Genomic DNA, 13,491 nt, shown 5'->3' with positions numbered 1-13,491 from the left:
TTACCTGGTCCAATGATTCCCAAATCTGGCTTTATATCAAAATCAAACAGGGTGGATTGGGGCAGGGTAACTTTAGAATGTAGTCTCCTGACCTCCATCCCAGACCAACTGCATGAGAATCTGGGTGCGTTGTGACTGTTTCTGCTGGGCTGCCAGGGTTTAGACCCACAAATGGAGTTTGACTTCATCTAGAGTCTGTAAACCCTTCTCGCTCCATAACAGTAACATCTTGGCAAACATGGGGTTTGCCATCTGGATGTCCCTAAGTGTCCAGTGTTCAGGGGTCATCCTTGCTCTACTGGCCAAGTGAAAGGGTTTGCATCCTTTCCCCACATCTCTCGGAGGGCCTGAGGGAACACTTGTGCTTGATTGAGTCTTTCCATGCTGGAGCCTTTTCCCTCAAACTCTCTAGACTGTCTTCAGGCTTACAGGGCTGTCCTCCTCCCTCCCAACTCTGCCCCTCAGTGCTAAAATAAATAAGTAAGTAAGTAAGTAAGTAAGTAAGTAAGTAAGTAAGTAAGTAAGTAAGTAAATAAATCCATTAGGATGGATGTTTACTAAAGTCTGGGGTTATTTATCCAACAAGGACATATTGAAAATCATTCTGTGCCAGACAATGCAGTGAGAATAGAATATAACCTCCTGACAATCAAAAAACAAAATAAAATAAATATGACCCTACCTTCCTGAAGTATAATTTATTGGGTGAAACAGATATTACCAATACAACAGTCATAAAAAACATATGTAAAATTATAGCTCAGGCAGATAGAGCAGGAGCATCTGAAGATGTTATAAAGGAGAAGTACACAGAGAAAGAAGAATACTAAGGAAAAAAATCAATCTATTTGGAGACTTAAGAGATGGCGTCCCTGAAAAAGTGAAAATTAAGCTGAAAACTATTTCCAGTTATAGCACATGTCAGGGCCCTGTGGCAGGAAGGGTGGGTGCTGAAAAGAGAGCTGTATGTTGCAGGAGAGGAAGTAGAAATGTGGCACGTGCTGAGGCTGCTGAGGAGGATAAGTCTGCAAAGGAGACAGAGACTCCAGGAGGGGCTGGAGGAAACCAGGGGCAAGGGAGGTGCACAGGAGCCAAGAGCAGGTGGAATTTAATTTAAAAAGAACTGATCAAACACTTATGAGAGTCAAATAAGGTGAAGTCTTACAAACACCTGCTGGATTTAGGGTCTTGAGATCATTGGCAATCTACAGCTAGGGCTGTAGAGATGGTGTGGAGAAAATAGAAGTCAGATTGAAGCGAGCTCTGGGATGAATGGGTAGGGTGCACATGGGAAGACAAAGAAAAGATATGCTTTTTAGATGCCAACTATGAAGAAGAGAAGTGAAATAACAAGATGGTTGAGGTATTGTGTGCGTGTGTGTGGTAAATCATAAAAGTTACCATTTCAACCATTTTTAAGTTCTGTTCCATTAAGTACATTCACATTGTTGTGAAACCATCAGCACCATCCATCTCCAAGAACCTTTTATTTTCCCAAACTGAAATACCCTACCCATTAAACACTACCTCCCCATTCCTCCTTTCCACCTGCCCCTAGGAGCCACAATTCTATCTTTTGTCTGTATACATTTGACTATTCTAGTTATCTCATATAAGTGAAATCATACAATATCTGTCCTTTTGTTTCTTATTTCATCCATGTTGTAGCATGTGTCAGAACTTCCTTTTTGAGGCTCAATAATATTCCATTGCATGGAAATATACCACACATTGTATATTTATTTATCCATCAGTGGACGTATAGGTTGCTTCTGCCTTTTAGCTATTGTGAATCATGCTGCTATGAGCATGGGTGTATGTAAAGATCTTTGTTTGGATCATGGCTTTCATTTCTTTTGACTATATATCCAGAAGAGAAATTGCAATAGAATGGCCATTGTATATTTAAGTTTTTGAGAAACCACCATGCTGGTTTCCACAATGGCTGCACCTTTTTACACTCCCATCAGCAACACACAAAGGTTCCAAATTCTCTACATCCTCACCAACAATTATTTTCTGGGGTTATCTTATATACATAATGGCCAACCTAATGAGTTTGAGGTGATAGCTCATTGTGGTTTTAATTTGCATGTCCACAATGATTCGTAATGTTTAGCATCTTTCATGTGCTTACTGAACTTTGTATATCTTCTTTGGAGAAATGTTTGTTCAAATTCTTGGCCTGTGTTTTAACCAGGTTGTTTTTTCATTGTTGAGTTTTAGGAGTTATTTATATGTTCTAATTATTAATCCTCTATCAGGTGACTTGCAAATATTTTTTCCATTTGTAGGCTACCTTTTCTTCTGTTGAGTATTTCCTGATGTGCAATATGTTTTAAGTTTGAAAGAGTTCTTCCACTTGTCTCCTTTTGTTTTTGTTGCCTGTGTTTTTGGTACCCTACCCAAGAAATCATCACCAAATCCAATGTTACGAAATTTTCCCCCTATGTTTTATTCTAAAAGTTTTATAGTTTTAGCTCTTACATTTAAGTTTTTGATCATTTTGAGTAAATTTTTGCATATGGTGGAAGATAAAGTGACAGGATTGGGAGGATTAGTTCATTTTTAAAAGCTAATCCAAAGGATCCAGATGGAAGACACTGAGTACATTAAAGTGAGGGATTGTAAATATGATAAAGTTCCTGTGATGCCAGAGCCGATGAAGGGATCAGCCTTAGAAAGCACCAGGGACGGCTTCTATGTTGTGAAGTAGTGAAGGAGGTGATAATGGAAGCAGAGAAGCAGGTGCATCATAAGACAGCCCAGCACACAACTGAAATCTTGGAATAAACTCTGTCCTAGAATTTACTAGCCGTTGCTGCCACAAGGAATTTCTTGCTGGCCAACTTTCTTTCCAGGTCAATACCTATTGATTCTAGGCTCTAAAAGACACAGCCCCTTCTTCTCTTTCTCTTTCTCCCTTTCTTTTCTCTCCCTTCCTCTTTCCCTTTCTCCTTTCTCCCCCTCTGTGCTTTCTTTGCGTCTTTCCCATTCCCGTTCCCCTCTTCCCAGTTTTCAGGCCGCTAATCCCTTTTCTTCCAGGCCTCCTAGAGAAAGTCAAACTCCCTCACAATGTGTAGTTGGCAGAAAGTACAGCACCTTCTGCAACTATCCCCCAGTCATTCAGACAATACCTAGCAAATATTTTTCCAACAAAATATTTATAAAATTCCAAGATCATTTTTTATCTAAACAGGGATGAACTATGTCCCTTCCCAAGAAGGTGGAAGCCTCTTCACTTCTGTCTGTTTTAATAAAATTTGCCTTTCCCAGTATACCCACCTTATGGAGTTGCTACAGTGATAGCACAAATATCTAAAATATGTGATATATTACTTCCAGTCTGACATGATAAATGACATAATAATAAATGACATAACAAAATCATTTTACCACATAACCCTCATAAGTTATTCTAGAACAATAAGAAAGATGGTAAAGAGAAGTGGAAACTCCATCCTCAATAAAATGAAGGGATAGCTGTAACTCTTAACCATAATATATAAAAGCAAAAAGCAGATGGAAAAGTAATGACCTGATTCCCTTTCAGCATCTGCAGTCAGGTAAATAATGACCTTGAGTTCTTCTCTAAGGTTTGGCTCTGTATTATAATTACATCAGTGAAACTGAAGGGTCCATTTAAATGGTTTTTCTAAAACAAGGGTGATCTGTCTAGATGTAAATCTCCTGCTTACCTAGTGGCAACCAACTTTCAAGATCTCTAAAAAAATCTTAGGGTTAACCTCAAAAAAACAAGGACCCCATTTTTTTCTAAATATAGCAGGTAATAGCCACTGTAAAAAAGATAATCCACAAGGTTGTAGTCCATTCTTTGGCTTAGCTCCTCTTCTGGGAATGGAGGCATTCCTGTCATCCAATATGGTGCCCAGAGGTTGTCAAATTGTACATGCTGACCTTTTGAATTAAGTCAAACAGAATTCAAGGAAAGGATAGCCTGGGAAATCCCAAGATTCTGCCTGAAAGTGGTTTGTTTTGCTTTTTTTTTTTTTTTTTTTTTTTTTTCATTTGTGCCTTTGGGCATTGCTCTGAGTCCAAGTATGTACTTCGGGAGTGCCAGGTTGGACTAGTCTATAGGACATCTGGGAATTGTCTTTATTAAGAGCGTTTAATTGTTGTTTTCTGGGGTAGTGCAAGTCAGGACAAGATGATCTTACTTCTATACAACGAACATTGATCGAAAAGGATGGATGGCAAGTGGCTTTACTTCTCCCTCCACTCCAGTACTTTCCATACAAAAGATAAAATAAAGCAGATGACCACTCAGAACAGAGAGAACCACAGAGTCAGCTCTTCTTTTGTTCTGCTCCTATATTAATAGTGATAAAAGAAGTGAGGGGTCTCTCACACAGTTCCCTCCTGCACAATAAACATGGAGGCAAAATCCATTTTGATCTGTACCAGGCAGCCCTGAGCCCTCGGAGGGGGCTCCTCACAGGAACGCCTGTGGAATATATGATACCTAACAGTGCTGTGGCTTGCAGATACGCAGTGTGACTCTGAGAATGAAAAATTTAGCCAATTGCACTCTGGGAATTGACTGGCCTAATTATTCTATTCAGACCTTGTACCGTGAGAAAACAATTTGTCTCTCAACCCCCCTTCTGGTTAATGGAACAAACTAGAAACAGGGAGAATCCAGTACAGAAGTGGAATGAATTGCACTGGGGTGTGAACTTCAGTTACTGCTTTGGACTATTTAAGGAATGACGCTGATTTTTTTTTTTTTGTTTTAATTTATTCATTCATGAGAGACACTGAGAGAGAGAGAGGGAGGCAGAGACACAGGCAGAGGGAGAAGCAGGCTCTATGCAGGAAGCCCGATGTGGGACTCGATCCTGAACCCCAGGGTCACACCCTGGGCCGAAGGCAGACGCTCAACCACTGAGCCACCCAGGGGGCCCAGGATGATACTGATTTTAAAGAGTGAAAATCCCAATGAAGGAATATTTTAAAAGAAACATAACCTTACTTTCAAACATGAATAATTGCTACCAACAGTGTTTAGAAAACAGCCAGAGGGGGCTCCTGGGGGGGCTCAGTCCTATAAGTGTCTACCTTCAGTTCAGGTCATGATCCCAGGGTCCTGGGATGGAGCCCCACATCGGCTCCCTGTCAGTGGGGAGTCTGCTTCTCCCTCTCCCTCTGCTGCTCCTCCTGCTTGTGGGTCTCTTGCTCTCTCTCTGTAAAATAAATAAATAAATAAATAAATAAATAAATAAATAAATAATCTTTAAAAAAAAAAAAAAAACAGGCAGAGATCATCGCAGGCTTGCTGGAGGAACAGGCAGGGGCTATTTCCACACCTACGTGTTACTTGTTGAAGCAATTGCTTCAGTGCCTCTCCACCTGTGCATCTTTAAAAAGGATAAAGCTCTTCTCTCCAAAAAAAAATAGTATCCATGTAGACTCTCTTTGTGGCACCCAGAAGTCAGCTACTTCACTCCATTTATTCATTCGTTCAACAAATTTTTTTTGAGAAGCATCTGTGCGTCAGGCACCATTTTGGGCGACAGGAATTCAGCACTAAGAAGAAAATCCTGTCTCTCATGGTGCTTTGGAGAAACAGGCAATAAATGAGTAAGTAATTACACCGTAGAGTATGTCAGATGTGTTCGGTGATTGAGAAAAAAGAAAAATGGAAAGGATATAGAGGGAAGAGTGTTGTGGTTTTAAATAGGGTGGTCAGCCTAGGCCTCTTTGAGGTGATAGCTGAGCAAAGACTTAAGATAGTCAGGAAGTCACATATACATCTGGGAGGTGACTATTTCATGCAGAAGGAAGAGCCAACGCAAAGGTCCTAAAGCATGAGCACATGGGGCAAGTAGCAAAAGTAACAAGGGAACTTGTGTGGATTGAATAAGAGAGAGTATCTCTTTCTCTCTCTCCCTCCTTCTTTCCTTCCTTCATTCCTTCCTTCCCTTTTCCTGCTTAAAACAATATATATTTTCGGGGTGTCTGGGTGGCACAGTCAGTTAGGGTCCAACTCTTGGTTTGGGCTCAGGCCATGATCTCCAGATCCTGGCCTGGGCTCTGGGCTCAGGCTCTGGGCTCAGCTTGGAGTCTGCTTGAGATTGTCTCTCCTTCTCCCTCTGCCCCTCTGGCTCTCTCTCTCTCTCTCTCTCAAATAGATAAATAAATCTAAAAAAAAAGAAGAAGAAGAGAAAATAAAAGAAAGAAAGAGCGTAGTAGGAGACTAGAGAGGAGAGGAAATGGGTGTGGATGGGGGTTGGGGATTGCATAGGACCCACTAGGGGTTGTAGAGACACTATTTGTATCTTGAATCATGGTGATATGTACAGTGAGAAGTGGATTGTAGGAATTTTTGTATGAAAATTACATTTGGTCAAAATCACTAGCCATTGAGTAATCCTAAGCGTGCTGAGAAGTCTTCTCAAATAATAACCACCTAAATAGTGGCTGATGATAATTGTCCTGGGTTTCTCAAATTGCAAATCTCACTCTCAGTCAGAATTACTGCTCAAAAGTAACCAAGTGAACTGAGGATGCAGTTGTCTCCTGAGAAAGAAGCATCATTTAATTTTGGAAATATTTAGGATTAGTTTAAAATAATCAGAACCATAGTACTGATATCATTTTGTTAAGAATATATGCATAATAAGTATTTTATATATTTGAGAAAAATCTAGGATCTTAGAATGACAATCTTATAATTTTAGTTTTCAATGGGTAATTGAATAATTGATTTGCTGGATATTACTAAGGCTAGATCTTTAGAATTTTAAAAGGACTCAAGTTTTATTGTATTCATGAAGTTAATTTAACTTGTCTAAATTCCTTAAGTATTTGGAAGGGTTTGTCAATCAGATCTTTTTAACTGAAAAGGAAATAGAATATGTTACATTTATAAACGATGTTCACAATACTTGAAGGTGTTTATCAAGTTGATAAGTGGGAACCAAGCAGGACTGTGTAAATCCCCTTAGCAAGTGGTTGTAAATATTTGCTAGATTCTTAAATAGAATAATAAGCTAACCATAAAATCTCAAGGATGAATTAGGTTTCAGCATCTGTAACTTTCACAGAAGTGTATTAATAAAATATCTTAAAAATATTTTCTGCGCTCTAACCTACTCTTAACTGTCCCAGAATGTTCATGTTTCTCAGCAGTTGTTTACTGGATGACTAATAGAACTCCATTTCTTGGCCTCTTTATTTCCACTGCCCATTTTTCCATTCACATCTTCATGTAGAACATGTATTTTAATGAAATTACTATTTAGAAAGGAGAAAAAAGGTTTCTTGGGATCCCGACAAAATTCCAGGCTGTGCGTGGGAGTGGGTGTGCAGAGACATACATTCTCTTGTTTCCTACCATTTGGTGGCGTTCCTTTAGTAATAATTGTTCTGGAATACTGGAATGTAGCCCAGGCAAAATTAATTTTTAAGATTACAAGTTATACACATCTCTTCTGGAACAATTTCTTTTCCATTAGACGCCCTATCTCCTAAAATTTATTATTTTATAGCAAGAAATGTACCTTGTGTGATAAAGAACAGTGTGCTCCAGCTGGCTCGGACTGAGATATCAATTAAAGGATAATATTTATTCACCTTAACTAATTGAATAACTATGTTGCTCCATTGGGAGGGGTTTCTTACTAGTCTTGAAAATTACAGTATAATCTACATCTTGAATTTCTGGTTTTAGTGCATTTGAAAATACAGCCATTACTTGTGATAAATCACTTGTTCTGTATTCTTCTGGCTCCATAGCCATGTTTGGGTCAAATTTCAGAGCTTTTAAGATATGACTTAAGAATGGGAACAGTCCCCTAGAGGTTTTTGTTTGTTTATCCATACTTATTTCTTTCCAAATATAATAAGAGAAGAATTGTGAAAATCTAAAGAGATGAGCCTAAATACTTCTTGAAGATTTATAAATTTACATCTTAAGTTCATCCTCATATATTGCTGTAGTTCCTTATACAATTAATCAGTTCATGATTTTTGATGTTACAGATTTTATGGCTTTTTGTTTTGAGGGGTAGGTGTGTATGTGTCTGTGTGTGCTTCCTAACAGAGGCATACTCTTTTGCAAATATTTTTGGAGGAAGTGGTGGAAGGGGACAGCAAATGGAGAAAAAGGCTACCTTAATGCATGCCAATCAATATAAATCCAGAGAAACTATGTGTATGGTAATCATCAAATACTGTCAAGAACTGGTGAGCATGTTTTTAAAGGAAAAAGTGTTCAAAAAAAACTCAGTGCTTTTTGTATTGGAGACAAAAATTGGGCCTTTCATATGTATTAGTCTAGGCTTTTTTCAGGAGGGGTTCCTGGCACCATCAGTATTTTCACTTGGGCAAAGAGCATTTCTGGATCATAAAGCCGTCTCTGTCCCTGCCCCTAACCTCCCTCTCTCTGAGCCTACCATGAGTTATTCTCCCCTTCATACTTCTTAGAAATTTGTACCTATCTCTGTTTTGATGCTTTTCACCCAGGATTGAAATATGTATTTATATTTCTTACTTCTTCATTAGACCAGAGGATTCTGGAAATTGCGATCTGCTTAAACACAAAACAATTATCAACAAGTGATGAAACCTGCCATTATAGGTGAGGTATGGAATGGGAGAGAAGGCAATCACGAGGCCGAGATGGCAGGGAATGGGAGAGTAGGAATGAATGAGGGTTCTACAGGGACAAAGTGTGAGATGTTCCTGGAAGCTTTAGGGTGTCTTAAATATAGTAAAGAAGCAAGTAGGAAAATGAGAATTTTCCTAGATCATATATTCAAACAGGCAAGGACTTTTGTGGGTAGTAAAAGAAAAGATCAAATTCTCTCTTGATTTGAATGTAGTACAATCCCAAGGCTGGACCACTGGGAAATTCTCTTTGTATGCCCCACAGGGAGATCTTTGTTCCTGTTGTGTGAGTTCTCAACACCTAGTACAAGGCTTGGTTCATAGTAGATCCTCAATTAGTGGTGTTGCTTGTTGAACCAGACAGCTTTATGTGTGTCATTCTCTGCTATGCATGGATTTGATTTTGTTCCTTGGAGTGGGTGTTTTCAGATGATTTCTTCCTTTATATTTTGCATATTCTGGCTCCACAATAAATATTAGGTGATGATTAGCTGCAACTGATCTTCTCTTCGAGAAATTTGTACAAATAATACTGAAGTTGCTTAACAAGTAAATTTTTCACTTGACTTTTTAAAGAGGCATTTAATGTTCACATCTGTGTTAGTAGCCCAAGAGTTAGAAGTAATGTGAAAACTTTTAGCTATTAAAATGATAACCAGGGGCCCATATGATAGATCCCTGGAAATTAATTTCATCGTATTTTCCTTTTTAATATCTATATATTACCTAACATCTAGTTACATGATTCTCCTTCCTATGTATTAACAAATATTTTGGTGCTAGGAGTCAGGGGGAACATATGTTATGCAGGCAGGTTGATTGAAGGTCCACACCATCTTTAGGGTACCCAACCATGCAGAGGAGTATGACTCTCTGAAAGCACTTCTGGAGGCCTTTAATTTGAAGGAAATAAAATAATTCATTTTTTTTAATTGTTCTGACCGTGTCAGCTACTCCAATCTCACGGCTAAAAGAGTTTAGTGGGAAAAAGGGTAAGGGCAATGGGAATGACACAGAGGGAAGAGATTGCAATGGGGGTGCGGGGTAGGGGTGAGGACTAGGGATAGGATGAGATGAAGGTAAGAGGACAGTCAAAGAGAATAAACATAACCATCCAACCATGTGAGCTCTCAGCTCTCTAATTATAAGAAATTAACATCAATGTGAATAGGCAACTCTGTACCCACTATTGGTCTGTAATGACCTCAAACTTCCACTTCCACATTCCTAAACTGTTCCCAGGCTGCTGAGGTTAGGGTAGAGCCAGCGTGATTACAGAGACTTTGTGTCAGGGGTATCCAAAGTGAAATGCAAGTAATATGGGAATTTTCTTCTGCTTTATTAAATTTTCCTCTTTTCCTTCTTTAGGTATAGTAAATGAAATATTGGCTCCATGTTTCTGTAATAACAATGAGTAGTTTACTTATTATTTTTTCTCTGACTTTTTAAATTGGCAAACTCCCTAATACTTCAAGCTGAGTCTTGCAAAAAATTTCAAAAGATTTCTGGTTTTTTTTCTAGCAACTGCTGGTGTATTGCTTTAAAATGTCGACCTTGAACTTTCAAATAATACTACAATAAATAAATATCTGTGATGAGAGATGTTTAACGTCACTAACATTCATTCTGTTTTCGTATATTATGCTTTCACATACATTTATTTTGAATACAATATTTCACGGCTGAAAAGTTGAAAAGTCCCTAATATAAATGACTGGAATTGCTTCAATAATAACAGTATGCTGAATCTATTTATTTGACTTGTTCAATGATCTGTTATCATGTTCTGGCATTCTAATAGCTTAAAGAAATAAAATTAGACTCATTTTGCTGTATGTGTTAGATTTTATTCTAAATTCCTGGAAACTGTGCTTTCTTTTCAAAATACTCACAGTAGTTTATACATATAGGTTTACACTTAGAAGAGCTTTACTTCCTAGATTCTTTTGGTAATGATTTGAATATACCGTAAGGTCACTATAGAGATCTTGATAATTGTATCAGTTAGGATGTTTTTAATTGCAAATGAGAACATTGAACCCCAGCTGGCCTAAGGGATTTATTGATTCACATTCCTAAAAAGCCCAGAAGTAAAGCTAGTTTTGGTATGAGTTCAGGGCTTGAAATGACCTCAGTGTTCCATTTATCCGATCAATTGGCCCCCTTCTCAGGCGAATTCATCTCTTAATTCAGAAGATGGCTTTTGAGAGCTTCAGACATACATCTAACCTTCTCAACAACTGTGATAGAAAAGAGAATTTCCTAATAGGTGGGAACAAATGCCAATTCTAATTCTCATTGGCCTCAAACAACAACAACATATGCATTCTCAAAACAGCAAGACTGATAATATGCAAAAGACAAAGATTCTTCTTTGGAGAAGGAGGAGCAAGAAGGAGAAGAAGAAGAAAAACTAAACAGGTGAAATTCATTTTATTAATATTTTATTTAAGTAATATATAAAAAAATACATTTTCAGCCTTCAAGTGCTCCCTAGCTGCATGTTGCCAGTGATGACATAGTTTTGGCGGCTAGTCTTGGGACAGTGTAGTAATAAAGTCTCCTGAGAGCAAATACACAGATATTCATACATCTAGAGATACAGTAATCTTCAACTTGCTTAGAAACAGTGGCCATAAATAATTCTATTCTCAAAAGAAATCATTAAGCACCAAGTGGATAAGAAGCTAAAATTAACTTCCAACCTCTATTCATCTTAGAATTCTGTGGACCAAACTTCCCACATGTTTTGAACACCCTCTCTCTATGTGATAGTTATCCACACTGTGAGCTCCTTGTTTCCAGGGCAATTTGCAAAAATCTCCTGCGTTCTCAGACTCCCTTGTGGCTAAACTGCAGGCATGTGACCTTGGTTTTGTGAACCAGATTCCCCTAAATGGGACTGAACTTGGGAGATGACCAAAGGAGGAAGCCGATTAGGGTTGGCTCATCCATTCTGCTGCTGCGAGGGTGCTATGGCTGCGGTGACTTCCTGCTCAGGCCCGTTCTACTGTGCAGTTCTAGGAATTGTTCCTGGAGGCCAGTTTTGAGTCTGTTTCTCCAGCTTCCCCAACAATTCTCTGAGATATGTAATAAAATCAATATTTATTAGATAGAATGTATTATTAGCTCTCAACAGATTCATTTTCTATACTAGCTGCAGTAAGTTGTGTTGCTTACAACTAATAGCCCCAGTTGATGCAACTCCTAACATTATTCCCTGTGAACACCTATGACTCTGCACAAAATAATGTCTTTCTAACAAGGTGAGATTCAATTAGAGTATTTTTCCCTGCAAAAAAAAAAGTCTGCGACTTACTAAAGTGTTGTATATTTATTATTTCTTTCCTATTTGCATTTCCTGGAACATGACTACTTATATTGTACCTATAAGTTTTTTTTTTACAAAACCAACATGAAAGTAATTATGCCTGAATTATATCTATGACTTAAAAAGCCCCTAGCTATCCCATCATTTCATGTCACCACTCTTCCCTCAGTCACACTAATAACATTTGAGAGATAAATGAATCACTATTACTCAGTTTTGTGCTATCTGCCCGGTTGTTAAGCTTGAGGTATTAAAAATTTTTTTAGAAGAGTCACAACTGACTACACTTTACCTTAAAATGTTCCTCTGGTAAAATATTTGCATATGTTTCATGTTGACTGACAACCGCTAATTATTCATGCTTAATTCTTGTATGAAACTTATTATTTTCAAAATTCTAGACACAAGATTATATTTTTACTATACTTGCAGTTTTTCTTTTCAGCTTATGGTGTGTGATTAATTACATTCAAAATTCCAGTAGAAAAAAACATGAATAGCTGTAGGCTTTCTTGTAAACAACTTAGATTAGACAAAAATGCTGCATTTTCTTTCATATACTTTTAACATGATCAGAGTTTACTGTTTTTGTTTATAGCCACCATAGTAACATTTAAATCTGTTATATGCCCAATTTTCAATTTTAGTTTTTAATCGAAAATATTCTACCCATAATGATAAATAATCTTATCGTTAAACATACACACAATATATGCTCACACACATACATGTACAAAAGATACACTCATTAAATATTTTCCACCTGAAATAATCTGTTGCTCAGTTCTTATTCAATTCTTAATAAATGACAAAGATTTTTGCAGATTGGCCTCAGTAGGAGCAAAATGATGATTTTCAATAATCTTATTGTTTAGATCTGGAGCTTCTTCCTTTATACCCCAGATTCACATATTCATGTTCCTGCTTTGATTTGCTTCCTGGCTCTGCTGCTAACTAGCTGAGTGACAGTGTCCATTTGATTACCTTGTTGGCTCTCACTTTTCTCAGCTCTGAAACAAGGCAGCAGATTCTATGATTCTAAAATTCAACTTTAACAGGATTTTATTTACCTAAACTAGTAATAGCAGTATTATTACAGACATCATTATCATTATGATATCTTCTATTATCATTTTTACAAATGCAGTTTTTACTGAGAGTCTGTACTCTTCTACTATTTTTCTTTGGTCCCATTTTATATTCTGAAACATTTTAGCTCATCGATTTTTTTTTCTTTTTCTAATACTTTTCTACTGGATTTGTTGAAGAAATCATCAAGAGGATCTTAAAGTCAATGACAGTTGATTAATGAAATGACTCTATTTAAATAATGATCAGTTTCATTTAACAAAGTGTTGGTAACCCATTTACACCATCTTTTAACCAGTGCTATCACTAGACAATTTGTACAAATAAGAGTAGATCTCAGGAATGGGAAAACTTATTTTACCTGAATATTCCATTGAGTGAATATTTACATTTCCATAAATTTATTTTGGTTACTTCAACAACTGCAAAATAGTCTTTTA

The sequence above is a fragment of the Vulpes vulpes genome, chromosome 10 (assembly GCF_048418805.1).
Source record: "Vulpes vulpes isolate BD-2025 chromosome 10, VulVul3, whole genome shotgun sequence".
In the NCBI taxonomy this organism is placed as follows: domain Eukaryota; kingdom Metazoa; phylum Chordata; class Mammalia; order Carnivora; family Canidae; genus Vulpes; species Vulpes vulpes.
This window is presented reverse-complemented; position numbering follows the sequence as displayed.